Source organism: Paroedura picta, chromosome 4, assembly GCF_049243985.1.
Source record: "Paroedura picta isolate Pp20150507F chromosome 4, Ppicta_v3.0, whole genome shotgun sequence".
Lineage (NCBI taxonomy): Eukaryota > Metazoa > Chordata > Lepidosauria > Squamata > Gekkonidae > Paroedura > Paroedura picta.
In genome coordinates this window covers 97,636,016-97,651,524 of record NC_135372.1, presented here as the reverse complement: position 1 = coordinate 97,651,524, position 15,509 = coordinate 97,636,016, and the positions used below count along the sequence as shown (strand labels likewise).

Here is a 15,509-nt window from a genome sequence, read left to right as displayed (position 1 = left end):
CTTCAGTGAGTTGTTGGGGAACTACACGCTCATCCATAGACAGATCCCCAATATTTCACTACCACTAAGCAATATCACCCTTTTAGCAACTTCATGGGATATAACGAAGCTGTTACCCCTCCCTTGTTAAAAAATTCCATTTTTATCTCATTTTAAATTTATGATTAGAAGATTTATATGATCGCCCCTCCCAGTGAGCCAGCTCAGGATGGTTAATGTTACACAATAAACATAAACATTCAAAACAATAAAGCAATTAAAAACAGTTAAAAACAATTTCATTCAATTCCATTACAGTTGGTGTTTGTGAGCCATTGCCTACAGATGCTTCCTTCATTCTAGGGGAAGGCTTTTGTAGGAGGGGGGCAATGTGATGATGTTTACTATTGATTGTGCCCAAGGCAATGCCTGGCGAAAGAGCTCCATCTTGCAGGCCCATCGAAACTGAGCAAGCTCTTGAAGGGACCGCAGCTCTTCCAAGAGCTCATTCCACCAGGTGGGGGCCAGAACCAAAAACATCCTGGCCAGATATAAGTCTCAGAGGCCAGGGATCACCAGCTTGTTCAAATTGGCAGATTGAAGTGCCCTTCAGGGGATATAGTTAGTTAGGTGGTCCCCCCAGCCAAGTGCCTTTTGGGGGGTATATTCAGTTAGGCAGTCCCTCAGGTACATTGGGCCCAGGCTGCAAACAGTCTTAAAGGTTAAAACCAAAACCTTGAACCTGGTGTGGAATTCAAACGCAGGTCAATGCATCTGCATGAGAACAGGCTTAATATAGGTTCCTCACGGTGTTCCAGCAAGAACCTGAGCCACTGCATTTTGGACCAGTTGCAATTTCCAGGTCAGAGACAAGGGCAGGCCCATGTAAAGTGAATTGCAGTAATCCTGCCTGGAGGTGACAGTCATGTGGATCTCTGTAGCTAGGTGCTCTGGGGACAGGTAGGACACTAATAGCTTAACTTTACCATTCTATACCCTTAGGATCAGGATAGGAAAGCCTTTTAAAGAAAAAAAATGCATGCTCTAATTCTGTATATAATGCAAAGATCCATATTTCTGTCCACTACTGCTCCTGGTCAATCTCACTTTTAATCCAGACTCTTACACAGCTTTCTGAAGGAAGAAACTTGTAGAGCAACCACTAAAATTTCTTCACCGCACACCACCTTTTGTACAAGACTCAATAATGCCACCACCAGCTAACAACATCTAACACAGAGAAAGAATATCGCCCAAATATATATGCTTCAAGCAGTTACAGCCTTTATAACTGGAGAATCTACACTAGATTTATGCCTGCTTTACTATGGGGAGTTAGAATACTAACAAATGTGATTATGGCAGTCCACCACCAACAGGAGCCTCTGAGTAATCTTTGTCCACAGAAATCTCTAGGGGTGGCCAAACTGGCTCTCCAGACGTCCGTAGACTCCAGTTCCCATAAGCCCCAGCCAGCGCATGCTAGTGACAAAGTTCTAAAACCTATTTCTGACCATTGCAGTTCCAACACTGATATTTTTTCCTCAAAAACCAAGTAATCTGAGCATTCCCCATTTACCTCCAGATTACAAAAACAGATTGCAATCCTTCACCTCTTCAATCTTGGTTCATTTTTCAAACATTGGTTTTGTATGTTCACATGTATGTTATGGCTGAATCAGCAACGGGGGGCCCAAAGGGCAACCCCTACTATCTGAATAAAATTTTATCTTTTGTTAAAGCATACATATTTTAAAGTATGCATGTCATCATTGTGATATGCAATTAGACAAGGAGAAACAATGACTCTCTTGTTCTTCTTCCATCACCTAATTACCCCCTTATCAAATCTGGTAGCAATAATGGTTATTGCAAAGATTAGGATGCATTCCATGGTAAGTGCAAGAAGTAGTGAAAGGGGGGAAAGGTAGGCATTTGTTTGAAAGATTAAGAGGAAAACCTCATAGCAATTTTTAAAAGTTTGTTAAAATGTCATGCTCTGCTGAGAGTTTATCTAAAGCAGCATTCCATTTTAAACATTTTATATTATTAAATGTAATTATTCAGCAAATAGAAGTGTACCAAAAGGTGATAGTTATGAGTAAGTTTCAGAATGAAACATAAAAATGTATCAGCTTCAAAGGTCTAAACACAAGATTAGGCTCCCTGAGCCCTCACCTCCCAGTTTTAATCCACACCAATCAACTGCATTTCTGGAGAAGAAATTGGAGCTTAAGAAGTATATTGGATTTGACAAAGTAAATTTCAGTTCCAACTTGTGCTCTGAATTCTGAGCCAGAGTAGTACAGATCCAAGTATTTGGCTTGAGAGCAGTTTCTGTCTCTAGTTCTTCATGTCTGATTTTCAGTTGCTACTTGATGGCTTGGCTACAAAACCTCCAAAGCAGCTACAACTGAACAGACTGCATGCACACAAGTTTAGCAAAGGAAGTCTGCAACTGATCCCAAGTGTGTTTGGGCACTAGTTTTGATACTACCAGATCACAGGAAGAAATGGAAACTCTGGTGGAGAAGAATCCTACACTCAGAAGCTCGAGGAGCATCATCACTTCCCTATAAATGAACTGCAGAATTTGCTATTGTCAACCTGATGTTATATGAGGATAGTTTAATTCCTGTAAAGTTCCAGCTGACCAAAAATTGCCAAACTGTATGCTGGTGGTCAAGCAATATTATATTTTTACACAATAAATGAACAACTGTCTCCCTTCAAGTGGAGGTGACAGACCAAAATCAAACAACTTAACCTCATCACATTTACCTTTAACTTCAAAAGCAGAACATTACTTTTTCTTCTGAGCAGAAACTGCTCATTCCTTTCCAAGCATCAGTTCTCCAACATTCTTCTCAAGCAGTTTTAACAAACCACAAACATTATAAAAGGTTATTCACCTAATTGTTCCAAGTTCCCTTGACAGGAATCTGAAGGATTTCAAGATTCAACAAGAAGCTAATAAAAGTTTCAAGAAAATGTACATTAAATAACCAATTTTGCTAGTCTGTACATGTACAAAAGTTAGGTCAGGGTCACTTCAAAAACAATTAAATGTTATCTTCAGGTAGCTTTTTCATATAGCTAGGGAATGAATTTCCAACAGTATTTTTAATGAAAATTATTTTCTTATTACACAGCAGAGTATGCTATACTTAAATACAAATTCAAGTTAATTTTGTAGAAAAATAAAGCTATAGATGGGTCCTGAAAAGAATGTTAAATGTGATTACATGCCTTCCCTCTAGACATTTCAACAAAAACTTCCCACATGGATGGGACTGTCACAATAACCTTCAATCAAATAACTATAAGAATATTCTAAAATACATAAAATATATTCCTAGAAAATCATGCATAAAGGTGTTCCAGCTTCTCCTTTTCACAAAAAGACATTTTGAAAACGCCTACCTGTTATTTTTGTACCAATCTCATAAAAATGATATTTTCACATTCCAGATTTAGAAATGTGCTAGTATTTAATATTATCAATACAAGTTGAAAAGCTCTCCTGCATCCACCTACCTTTTTAGTTGTCCATAGCTAAATGTAACAAATAAAAATTAACATATGGCCAGATTTTTCTAGCCCTACTATCTTTCTTTGTTAAAAACAAAATACATATACTTTTACTGCATCTGGACTGACCATGCTTTTCGTGATGACATTTCCACACAGTAGCCTGCCTTGGATTGTTCTCAGATGAATCTATCATTCTTCCAGGGTTTTAATTTTTTTTTTTTTTGCTAAATAAGAGCAGAAGAATCAGGTCCCGTCTTTGAACCAGACAAGCCCATCCTCCCAATTATTTCCAAAAATCAGTTTCATGTTCACACATGAGACAGAGATTAACTTAAAGTGTTCTGACATTTAATTTTCTTCTTAAATATCTAACCAAGTATAGCACATAGCACAAGATACATAACGCACAATCACATGACTACAGTGAACAACATTTGTACATGTTCACATTACTCCTTGCCCCACAAAAAAAATCCATACAATATAAAATGGCTCCATTTTGAGGGTTATTTTCATCTAGAATCATAGAACCATAGAGTTGGAAGGGATCGCCAAGGAACGTCTAGTCCAACCCACTGCAGAATTCAGGAACACTTAAACAACACAGATCTTTCATTTAAAAAAAAATTAAAAACCACTACCACCAAATACTGTATGGATGTCAGGGTGGATACTTTTTAAAACCAAATATTTTCATAACAGATAAGGCCAAAACTTAAAAGAAATTACAATGAGGCTTACAAACCCCTTACAAGAACTAATAATATCACTTTAATTCTAAGACTACTACTATATTAGTAGACTCTTGGATTATATATAACTACTTTAGAGGGGAGCTCTGTTGTGGAAAGTGGGAAGAACAAAAGAAGTTATTCATTTGAGCAGAAGAGATTTCCATAAAGCATTGCATGAAGCACAACTTATTAGTACTCCCTGCACCATGCTTCCATTTAATAACCATTATATTGGCCTTGCATCATCCCCTTTTGGATCAAGCATCTATTGAACCCCACCTGTTATTCAATATTGTTCTTTAAATTCAGTTACCCCTTCTAACTAACATTTGTACTGCTGTTATGTCTTTATGGGCATTTAAGGGGTAATATTTGTGACATTACCAAACATGTTTCCAGAGGCATTGCTGTGAAAACAAGCAAGAGTCCTGTGACACCTTAAGGATTAGTTATTTAGAGTCTATATTTTTTATTCTTGAGGCAGCTTTTTCACTTGGTAGACTATAATGGCACATACAAAGCTGAAGAAAAAGCTAGGGTTAAAAGGCCTTGAAATGCAAGAAGCCCTACATACAACTTAGGTGGGCACTGGAACACCCCTTATCGTAAAACAGTTTCAGAATGATCCCTGCTGAACACCTCCCCTGCTTCTGTGCAGCAGGACACCTCGTGTGATTATTTCATTCAGGGAGATGAAACGTTCCCATAGTTATAAAAATCTGTCAGCTATGCATGGGGCTGTAGGAGTTGGCCATACTAATTACTAACAGTTCCCATTTAAAACAATCATTGGCCTTGTAACAGCACTAGCCTGGACCATACCATCCTCCCAACAGTTTTGAAGACTTTTGTGTGAAGGCTGAAGTTACCAAATCACGTTGACCATAAAACAAATGAAAGAAAAGCAGTAAGGTTAATCTCTTCCCCAGATGTTCACAGCAGTGGCTCCTAGGGAAGTCAAGAGCAGTCAATGGGCTGTATGGCAGTCTTCAGTACAAACCCTGTTACCCTGATTTTTGGAGGATTCTTCCTTTCTCTACCCAGGCCTGGTGTACTGAGTAGAGTAGGAGATGATTTCTCATCACATTACCTTGATCTCTGCAGCTTTTGCTTTACCATTTTTTTTCTTAAGATTAAAGACAATTTGCACTTGGGAAAGTGGGGTTCTGGGGGGGGGAGGAGATAGCCCCCAAGTTAAAAACTCATTAATGTGCAAAGCCTGGAGTCTTTTGAATCTCGTTACAGGATGTTAGCACACTGGAGGTCTCTTGATGTTCCCACAGCAACCGCTGTGGGAGTTCCCAGACGCTAGGCAACCCTCCCATGACCCTAGCTGACCTTTCCCCTCCTGTGACCTTTGTCACAATGTAAGCGCATGCTATTGAATCCCAGGACGTTTTTCAGCTGGGCCCCACCACTGAAACCTAAGGATTTTTCTTTAACACCATCAGATTTGTGAGAGAAAGCCGGGAAATGATTCCTCCATTCTTTTCATTCTCTTCAGAAAAAGTATGCGGAAGCCTTGGTGGAAGTTGTTTCTAATACTCTGCTTTTTGGAGAGTGGGGGGAGTTGTTCTCCCTCCTTCCCCAGGGCACATTAAGAGCAACAGGATTACAATACAGAAACTTCATGTTTACTGTAGCTAAAGTAGCCTTCAGACTACATATATTTACAGATTCTTCTGGGCCAAGACACCAAGCAGAAATATAAATAGACACTCCTAGATTAATTTCTAAATACATTTCAGGATGGACATGGCACTTCAGAACATGTTTTCAAAGCTACATTTCCAGACCTAGGCTGCCTAGAATCAAGGGCTCTTAACCCCTAGACCTCAAAAACTTGTAGAAGTCACAAACCATGAAAGCTATTTTACTGAGTCACACCTGAGTGATCAAGAATCGCAAAATGGATCCTGAGTTCAGAATGAATTCTGCCTTATCCACCCTAATCTATATCACAGTCAGAGAACATGTACTTTCACTCATTTGCCCAGGCAAAGGACACCGTTCTATTGATATAACTTCAACAACATGAGAAATATTCCCTATAGTGACAATCTGTTCTAAGAGTAGTCCATGATAAAGATTTTTGCCCACAATTAGAAAGAATTAGTGGCAGCAACCAGCATATTAACAAGTCTAACTCTTGGATAAATTAAGTCGGTTAATTTTCAGGAATAAAATTGGCCACCAGGGAGTTGGACATTCTTAATCCAGCCAATTCAGTTTGCATAGAGACCTAGGATCAGACTACAGCTTCTCCTTCCATAAGCCATTTCTAAGGACCAGTTTAGGTACACTCACCTATGCAAGCCCCTGAATAGCTCTTATTTAAGGAAGAGCTTCATGAAAGGCTCTCCTTTTTCACAAACACATATATATAAAATCGTTAGCTACATACAATGTAACACCATAGTTACATGTTCAGGCCCTAAATCACATTCCCAGCATGCAGTTGGGCAATAAAGAGGATTTAATTACTATTGTTTCCACATGTAGCACAAGCACAGATAAGAGGTATTTGAATGTGTTACAGAGTAGTAACCACAAAATTGTCCTTACTTCATTTACATACACACAAGCACTGTTAACATGTGCCTACATTAATAGAATGGTTAGTGAATAGTGAAACCCTGCAATTCTTTATCCACTAGATACTGCACCACTGGAAACTCCACTAGAAACTGAACCATAGCCACTGGCCCCTGGCCACAAATCTCACCACCTAATCACAGATCAGGTACCTTAGATAAGAAAGGGAAGGACAGTAAAAAGAAAAAGAAAGAAAAATGTAACATGGTTGCTTTCTTTTCTTGATAGCAATTCTTGCGAGCTGGGAGAGTCTAATTGTCTAATTGACAATGGCAAGATGGATAGTCGCTGATGATAGGGAAGTTACTTGAGGAAAGAGATAGTGATCCCGAGAAGTCGCAATACAATTTCAGCTTTTGAAGGACATAAAACACTATATCCCCACTCAGGTTTTCTCTTTCAGTGCCATTTCCCTCTGCATAGCACAGTGAGATTCTGAGAGGACTGACATGATGTACAGAGAAGCAGTAGTTGGGAACTTTTGTGTTTGTATGCATGCATGTTTCCATCTTGAACTCCCAGATTTTTCCCTTAAACACATAACAAAGGAAATGGTCAGTCAGAAGTGTTACTTGGTAGTTGCATTTCTAATTTTTGTTGGAAGCTCTCTTTTTCCTTTGATAAGTGGAGATCCTTTTGCAATCTGTAAAAGAAGCTGACCCCAAAACAGCTGAACTTCCCAACTCATATATTGTAAGCTACCTTGGGAAGTAATGCAGATAACAAACATTTTAAATAAGGTCAGCTGTTTGGAACAATAAGACTCTTCACTGGTCCATCGCAAATGTCTTCCTTCAAGTCATCTTGAATTCAAGTTCAGCAATTCCATCTTCCATTTCCAGCATCCCCTCCCTTTTTCTAGCCTCAGGTCCAAATGCTGGCTGCAGGTCACACAGACTCCTTGTTCCTTTCATCTCTATTTAAACAAGCTCTTCAGCTCTGCCCGTTGCATGGAAACAGACACTCCGTCTTGTTCAAAAGTGACGTGCGCTCTCTTGCCAGTGCTGTTTGTTTCAGTCTAAACTCCTGTCAGATGCCTGACTTCTGACTCTCTCTGTTTATCTCTCTCTCCTTCTGTCACCTCATTACTCCGCAGCCCAGCTCACATTTCCAGGCCTTGTTTACCATAAGCTCAGGAGCTGGGCACACTGTCTGCCCAGGAAAAAAGTGGAGAGAACATGTTATACCTGAACAGCAGCTGGAATGACCACAACAAAACCCTGCACTGTGATCTGTAAAATGCATCCTGAATGTGTGCCTTGAATAAAACTTGAAGAGTGCCTTGAATAGACTTATCTTCAGCAAAACAGTATCAGCAGCAGCAGGATTTTGGCTGTAGCTTCCTTTCTTTATAAATTCATAAAGAACCACTAAGATCAAGGATTCTTATACCAGGACAAGCAGAGGCCTGGAAGCTATACATATGCTTGTTCTAATCCCTCCTCTGATTCTCACTGTGATTTGGGCAAATCATTTTGCTTTTCTCTGGAATGATGGTGCCTTCGTACATAGGCCAAAATTAGCAAAGGCTTCCAATGTTCTAAGTGTTCAATCACTTGCATTGATCTAATAGCATCTGTACGAAAACCAGCATTTAAGATCATTTCCCACAATGCTGAAAGAAGATACAGTTTTAAAGGGAAACTTAGCAGGAGGCAACTTCAGGGGGACAGCTGGCCAGAAGCTTCTCATGCTCCTGTTGGGCACTGGAGCACATGACCAAAAGTACACCTAAAAAGGGTATCTTCTTCCCCAAGGAAATGCCCATGTGTGTGTGTGGGGGGGGAGAAGTATCTTCTTCCCCAAGGAAATGCCCATGTGTGTGTGTGTGTGGGGGGAGAAGTCTCTCAATTCCACAGTCATTCCCACCATACATAGGAATAGACAGGTAAATGGAGATAATTGTCAGCATCTGAATGTATGGAAACCAAGCAGAGAATAGTGGCTTAAGTATCAGTCTAGGTTGAAATCCCCAATCTGCCTTGAAAACTGACCGGGTGACCTTTCACTCTCAGCCTAGCCTACTTCACAGGATCTCTGTTGTAAGTATAAAATATAGGAGGGTACAGTAACATTATAATCATTCTGGGTCTCCTGAAGGGGGAAAAGTAGGGAAGAAATACCTTATTAAATTATTAGAACCTAGAGAAAAGCATAGTGGTTAGCGGAAAGTTTGAAGAAAAAAAGGTAAAATCCATGTTGGGAATTATTAGGAAAAGGATTACAAATAAAACAACCAGTATGGCCCCATTTGGAATACCCTAGTTGGATATCTCAAAAAGGACATTGTAGAGCTGGAAAAAGTATAAAGGAGGGCAACCAGGATGATCAAGAGATTAGCACCTTTTCTGTGAGGAAAGGCTGAAGAGTCTGGGACTTTTTAGCTTAGAAAAAAGTGGGGACATGATAGAGGTTTAAAATAATGCACATACTGGAGAAACTGAATAGAAGGAGCTTTTTCTCTCTCACACACAATACTAGAACTTGGGGACACCTAGTGAAGTTGCTGGGGAATAGGTTCAGGACAAACAAAAGGAAATCCTTCTTCATGAATAATTACACCTTGGATTTCACTGCCAGCAGATGTAGGGATGGGTGTTGAGAACCTAAAAAGGCCAGAATAAGAGAAAAGAACTTAAGCTTATGTAGGTAGAACACAATTTTTAAAAATATAGTACTAACATTTGAGTTAAAAACCTAAAGCTTATAGCCTCAGTACAATCCATGCATAGAATCATAGAATCATAGAGTTGGAAGGGGCCACACAGGCCATCTAGTCCAACCCCCTGCTCAACGCAGGATCAGCCCAAAACATCCTAAAGCATCCAAGAAAAAGTGTGTATCCAACCTTTGCTTGAAGACTGCCAGTGAGGGGGAGCTCACCACCTCCTTTGGCAGCCTATTCCACTGCTGAACTACTCTGACTGTGAAAATGTTTTTCCCTGATATCTACCCTATATTGTTGTATCCAACGTTTGCTTGAAGACTGCCAGTGAGGGGGAGCTCACCACCTCTTTAGGCAGCCTATTCCACTGCTGAACTACTCTGACTGTGAAAATGTTTTTCCCTGATATCTACCCTATATTATTGTACTTGTAGTTTAAACCCATTACTGCGCGTCCTCTCCTCTGCAGCCAACGGAAACAGCATCCTGCCCTCCTCCAAGTGATAACCTTTCAAATACTTAAAGAGGGATACATGTAATGCCTCAACTGACCAGATATTACTGCCTTTATCAATGGTCAGGCATCAACTAAAAACAGCATACATAAAATACAATAAATACAAGAATTGTTTTAGCCAGTTGGCTTCTTCACATAAACTAAGGACACTGAGGTAAGCACTTTCAGTGTCCAACATTCATCCAAAGTATACCTACAGCATACTTTGGATGAAGGTTGGCTCCTGATTACAAGATACTTACTGAACATTGAAAGTGCTTACCTTGACCAGGGCCTGCTTTTGAAACATTAGAGGCCTCAAATAGTTTTATCTGGCCTTCTGGTCCACAGAATTGATTATAGGTCCATCATGTCCACAGTAAAACTGTGTTCCACCCTACATAGGCTTAAGTTCATTTCTCTTATTTTGACCTTTTTAGGTTCCTGACTTCTGTTTGAGTCAGTATCGCTTCTCTTTTTTTGTTTTGGGATGGTGTTGAGCTTTAAATAGGACTAGTAATCAAGCCCGCTGTAATCTAAATACAGCGGGCGCTAGACCATAGAGCCCCCGGCAGTCATGCGGAGTGCGGCTGCCGGGGGCTCCCTTTGTGGGGGGCGTGACACGGCGAGAGGTGCTTCGCGGCGAGAGGCCGTCGGGCAGGGAGCCCCCGGCAGCCAAGGGTTCCCTTTGTGGGCAGCCTGACACTCCGCGCGGCTGCCGGGGGCTCCCTTGCCGGCGGCCTGATGCATCGGAGGCGCTTCGCGCCTCCCGACGCGTAAGGCCGCCATCAAGGGAGCAACTGCGAGCCACGCGGTTGCTTCCTTGTCAGCAGGGTGGGAATCGGCCGGGCCAATCGGCAGGCAATGGTCTGTCCGGAGGAAGGGGCCAATCAAGCCCTTTCCTAATTACAGACAAAGCCCTCCCACCAAGAGCTTAACGAATTATTTAGTCCGCAGCGCCTGCGGCGCAGCGGGTGTGTTAAGGATTAGACAGATTCATGGAGGTCCATCAATGGCTACTAGCCTTGGCAGCCAAAAGGAAATCTTTACTTTCTGATGCAGAAATATTTGGAATAACAGTGCTAACAGGCAGCATCTATGCCCACTTGTTTGGTACTCCTGGACAACTAGATAAACCATTGCTTTGATCCCACGGGGCTCTTCTCATGTTTCAATGCCCACTAAGGCAACATGTTTGCCAAATATGAGCATATTTAGAATTCTGTACAGTCCAATGTTCAAAGTTCACAGAAAACAGTAAAAACAGTAAATGCATCTAGCCTATCAGAAGCTGGTTTTTCACAGTGTAATATCCTACAATATATAACTGTCCACTTTAAGTAAAAATCTGGTAACACCGTAAGGAAGAGCTGGATATGAATTTATGATGCTGATTGTCATGCTTACAAATGAGTTTTGATAGGAACACGTGCCCAAGTTGCCTAATGAAAGATTGCCTTGGATCCTGAAACCAAAGTTCAGCATTTGTCTTTCTGTGCTTGGTGCCATTCGTTATTCCCTTCCTGGGGAACCCATTTATAGCCAGCCTTGTCTGCAGTTCCACAGCAACCCAGCCCTTAATTCTTCTTGTGGCAGGAGGTGTCTCCAACTGAGCACATAACATGTAAATGAATACTTCCCTTTTAGCCTTTCCTTTATATCACCTCTTGTTATTTTTTCTAACTGTCCTTCTCTTGGTGCTGCCTTCGAAAATTACAGGCAGCAAAAGAAGGCCCATTTGGGGTCTGAAGCACAAGGACGAGACAGGAGTTGTCAGACAGGAACAGACCAATGGTTTAGTATCCTTTTTAAGCAGGGGCAGACATGAGATTCTACTGAAGAAGGTGTAAATCCTTCATGAAGTACCTAATTGTGCAAAACTCTATATATGGGGACATTTATTACTGACCCCAGCTGCTGCTCAGCTTGTTCTCTGAAGCATGAAGATTGATGGCACCAGTGGCTCTCATCTGAGCTACTGTCACTGCAGATGCCATCTGTGTCCACAAGTTTCCATTGCCTTTAAGCACTGTCTTGCATCAGTGAGTTCCACAGGTTAATTATATGCATTATGTGGTGCAAGCACACAAGTGAAGGCAGCAAACATTATTTGGGATAATAATCATAGCCAAATCATCTTCCATTATAGATAAATTCTGGGACAGTTGTGGAAGACACATTTCTAACTTGTTCCTAGCTTTCTAGTTTCTGAGAAAGAAAAGGACACAAGAATCTTTACTTTTCTTTCCAGTGCTACATACCAGTCTACAAAGAAGTACTGCTGGGGGAGGACACAGGTTGCTTTCAATTGCCATAGTCCCCTACAGATGTTTGGGGCAATCCTGTAGGGCACTGTAATTCAATCTGTGTCTTGAGGAGGTCCACTTCCACGATCAGCATCAATCAAAAGAGGCATATTTGATTCCATCTCCAGCATGAGGCTTGCATCCCAGGGAAGCTTGCATTTTACCTGTTCCACTGAGTGAGTATCACTGCTCTAGGGGATACTTGAAATAGTTTACATTGATCTATCCTAGGTGCATTTGCATGCACATGCCTGCACACCAGTATATGAGTACTGCTACTGAGAACCACCTTTCATATACACCCCTTCTACTGGCAATAAGACAGCATCTCTGTAAAGGTAATGGGCATTAAGCAAAGAAAGAAAGACAGCCAGCAACCATACTTTTAAAATACAGTTATATGATACAGACATTAGCAGTTTTGGCACTTAGTTTATTAGGGTGGCTTGAGCCTAGCAATTAGGACAAAAGGTTCAAGTTGGTGCTTTTGTTTTCCATTTCTTAATCCTGACAGAATAGAAGAAGACAACTGGTCTCAAGGTATTTTGGATTGATTCCTACAGAGTCATACATATAAAAAATGTCTGAGTGTTTTCTTTTCACAAGGATCCATCAACAAGATACTTGGCTACTGCAAGCTCAGAGCATTGCAGAAATATCCACACAATCCAGATATAAATATTTTCCGCATGTGCTTGTTCAAAAGAACTGCTCCACAAATAAAGACAAAAAAACGACACCTTCTGCTGGTCAATATCATAAAACTAAGAGTATAGCATTTACTTAATCCTAGTAGCCTATGGAGAATCTCCACTAGAATCACATCAGGCCAACCCATGCTGTAAACACCTTGAAAGTGCTGTGGCCTCCACATAAAGCCACTTTTACGTGGAAGTGTTTCTCTCCCCATATGAGCTGGTGAAAGAAACATAATGTGAGAATTAATCCTAAACTTCCAATATATGAGAAAAATCAAGGTCCTAATCAACTACTAATTAAGCCTTATGCAGTTGTTTAACTTGGCAACACATGATCCAGTCTCCAATGTGTTTACCAGGCTACAAGGGAACACAAGAACTGCTCAGCCCTTCACCCACATTATCATTAAAAGAATTGCAGTGGCCAGCCCCAAAACACCATGAAGACAGCCTCATTACAGCCACACACAGGCACTTATGAAGAAGGAAGAACTATGTCCTCTTTCATTCAGCAGGGGTGACTCCAAGAAACATGACATGCACGATCACCCTTCAGATCAGGGGAACAGCAGCTTAACTGCATGAGAAACGGCTGTTATTCAGGTAATGGATTTACAGTGCTTGCTACTAAAGTACCCGACACAGCAATTTTTTACAGCTTTCACACTGAAATTTATGGCTTAGAGAGGCGATCACTCTATGAGGCTGGACTCATTTCCTTATTTAGTACCGTAGGAGGAAAATTTATGTTTTTTCTAAAATTTTGTTTTGAAATAACTTGTAACTGCATGCATAGCTACACATATGATCTATGCACATGCACATACCATAAAGAAATCATATTCTTATTATGGATGTTTTAGGCTGATCCTGCATTGAGCAGGGGGTTGGACTAGATGACCTGTATGGCCCCTTCCAACTCTGATTCTATGATAATTGTGTTTAAGAGAGTTACACATGCACAAAGGAAATCCCTACAGTGCATACACTTCAACTGTCTCTTATGTGCACACACACCATATGTAATAAGATGCATGTGTTCACAAAAAAGGTGCATACCAAAAAGGCACACAAAATAAAGCCCGGATAGATCTATTGTGTCAAAATGCCTGCCATACCTTCGGGAATATAAAAAATGACAAGTAATTCATAGTATTTGAATTCTGATTTGGAGGAAGGGCAATGTCACTCTAATGTAGCATTCATGTGCATTTTTAGTCCAGGGTGACAAAATCAAAAGACAGCATTGTGCTGTATGCACACAAAACAATTTAAAACTTAGTGTGGGCAGACAGAATCGCAGCAGCACAAATACAGATGCATCATAATTGCTACAGTTAAGTCTTCAAAGCAGGTGATACTGAAAGTTCTGTTAAGTACAGTAAACAACTCAACTTTGTATTATTTGGTCCTTAGGGATGATCCAAAAGCCTGCTCATAGTACGTTGTCTGAAACACTAGGTTTTAGCCTGACCTCGCTTCAAACCCACTGGGAATAAGCACAACATGTAAAACGATTACAAAAAGCAGAATGGTCCACCCTCAGAAGATCCAGTCTCAATGGGGTTGCCAAGGGGAATTTGTGGCAGCTGTTTTAGTTACAAGTGGGTGTATGTCAGACAGGAGCTATTTGCCTGCACCAGGGATGTCAAAACACTGCCACTCACTCTTCCTCTGCTGAGGCTTGAGAGTATGCTAGATTGCCTTTAAAGGGGTTCCCCTTCACACATGAAAGTGGGGAGAGTTTCAATGAAGCCTGCATTTCATCAGCGGCAAGGTGATGGGCCTATTACTTCACATATCCTTCTACAATAATGAAGGAAGACAGAAAGAAAGGCAGGATGGAGTCCCAGCAACATGCCTTACTGTGTGGGGTTCCGCAAGGAGCTGTTCTCTCCCCAATGTTATTTAACATCTATATGCGTCCCCTCACCCAGATGATCCAGAGTTTCAGGCTGGAGTACCATCAGTATGCAGTGACACCCAACTATATCTGCTGATGGCCCGATGTTTGGAGGCTGTGGCAGATTGGCTCAAGCAGAGTCAGCTGAGGCTGAATCTAGCAAAGACAGAGGCAGTAGGCTGGGCTGGCATGCCTTAGATGGGCCTCTAAAAAACACCAACTCTTGACGGCATTCAGTTAACAACTTTGGTAACTGTCAAGAGTCTGGCTGTGACTCTAGATGCTTCCTTATCCGTGTCGCACACCTGGCCTTTTACAATCTCCACCAGGTGCAACAATTCAGTGCCCTATCTATTGACATCCAACCTAGCCACTGTGATCCATGTAACAGTCACTTCCAGACTAGATTATTGATACTCGTTCTACCTAGGGCTACTCTTGAAACTGTTTTGAGACTCCTGTTGGTCCAAAATGCAGCTGCACAATTTTGGCCATGATCTTTAAAATCCGAAATGATCTGGGACTACTGGGTTGCCTCTTCCTGTATGCCCCCCAAAGGGCATTAAGAATGAGCCAACAAAACTTGCTCAGGATCCTTG

At 41.1% G+C, this 15,509-nt stretch overlaps 1 protein-coding gene across 22 annotated transcripts in view; it reads right to left on the bottom strand.

Moving 5' to 3' along the window:
- FOXP4 (forkhead box P4) overlaps positions 1-15,509 on the bottom strand; it is a 155,012-nt gene that overhangs the window by 95,228 nt on the left and 44,275 nt on the right. Inside the window, exon 1 of one of the 22 annotated variants that reach the window (XM_077334488.1) lies at positions 5,338-5,528. The exons of the other annotated variants lie outside the window; for them this stretch is intronic. The gene's annotated coding sequence lies outside the window, so the exon portion shown is untranslated. Of the gene's footprint in view, positions 1-5,337; positions 5,529-15,509 lie in introns of those variants that run through there. 22 annotated transcript variants of the gene reach the window in all.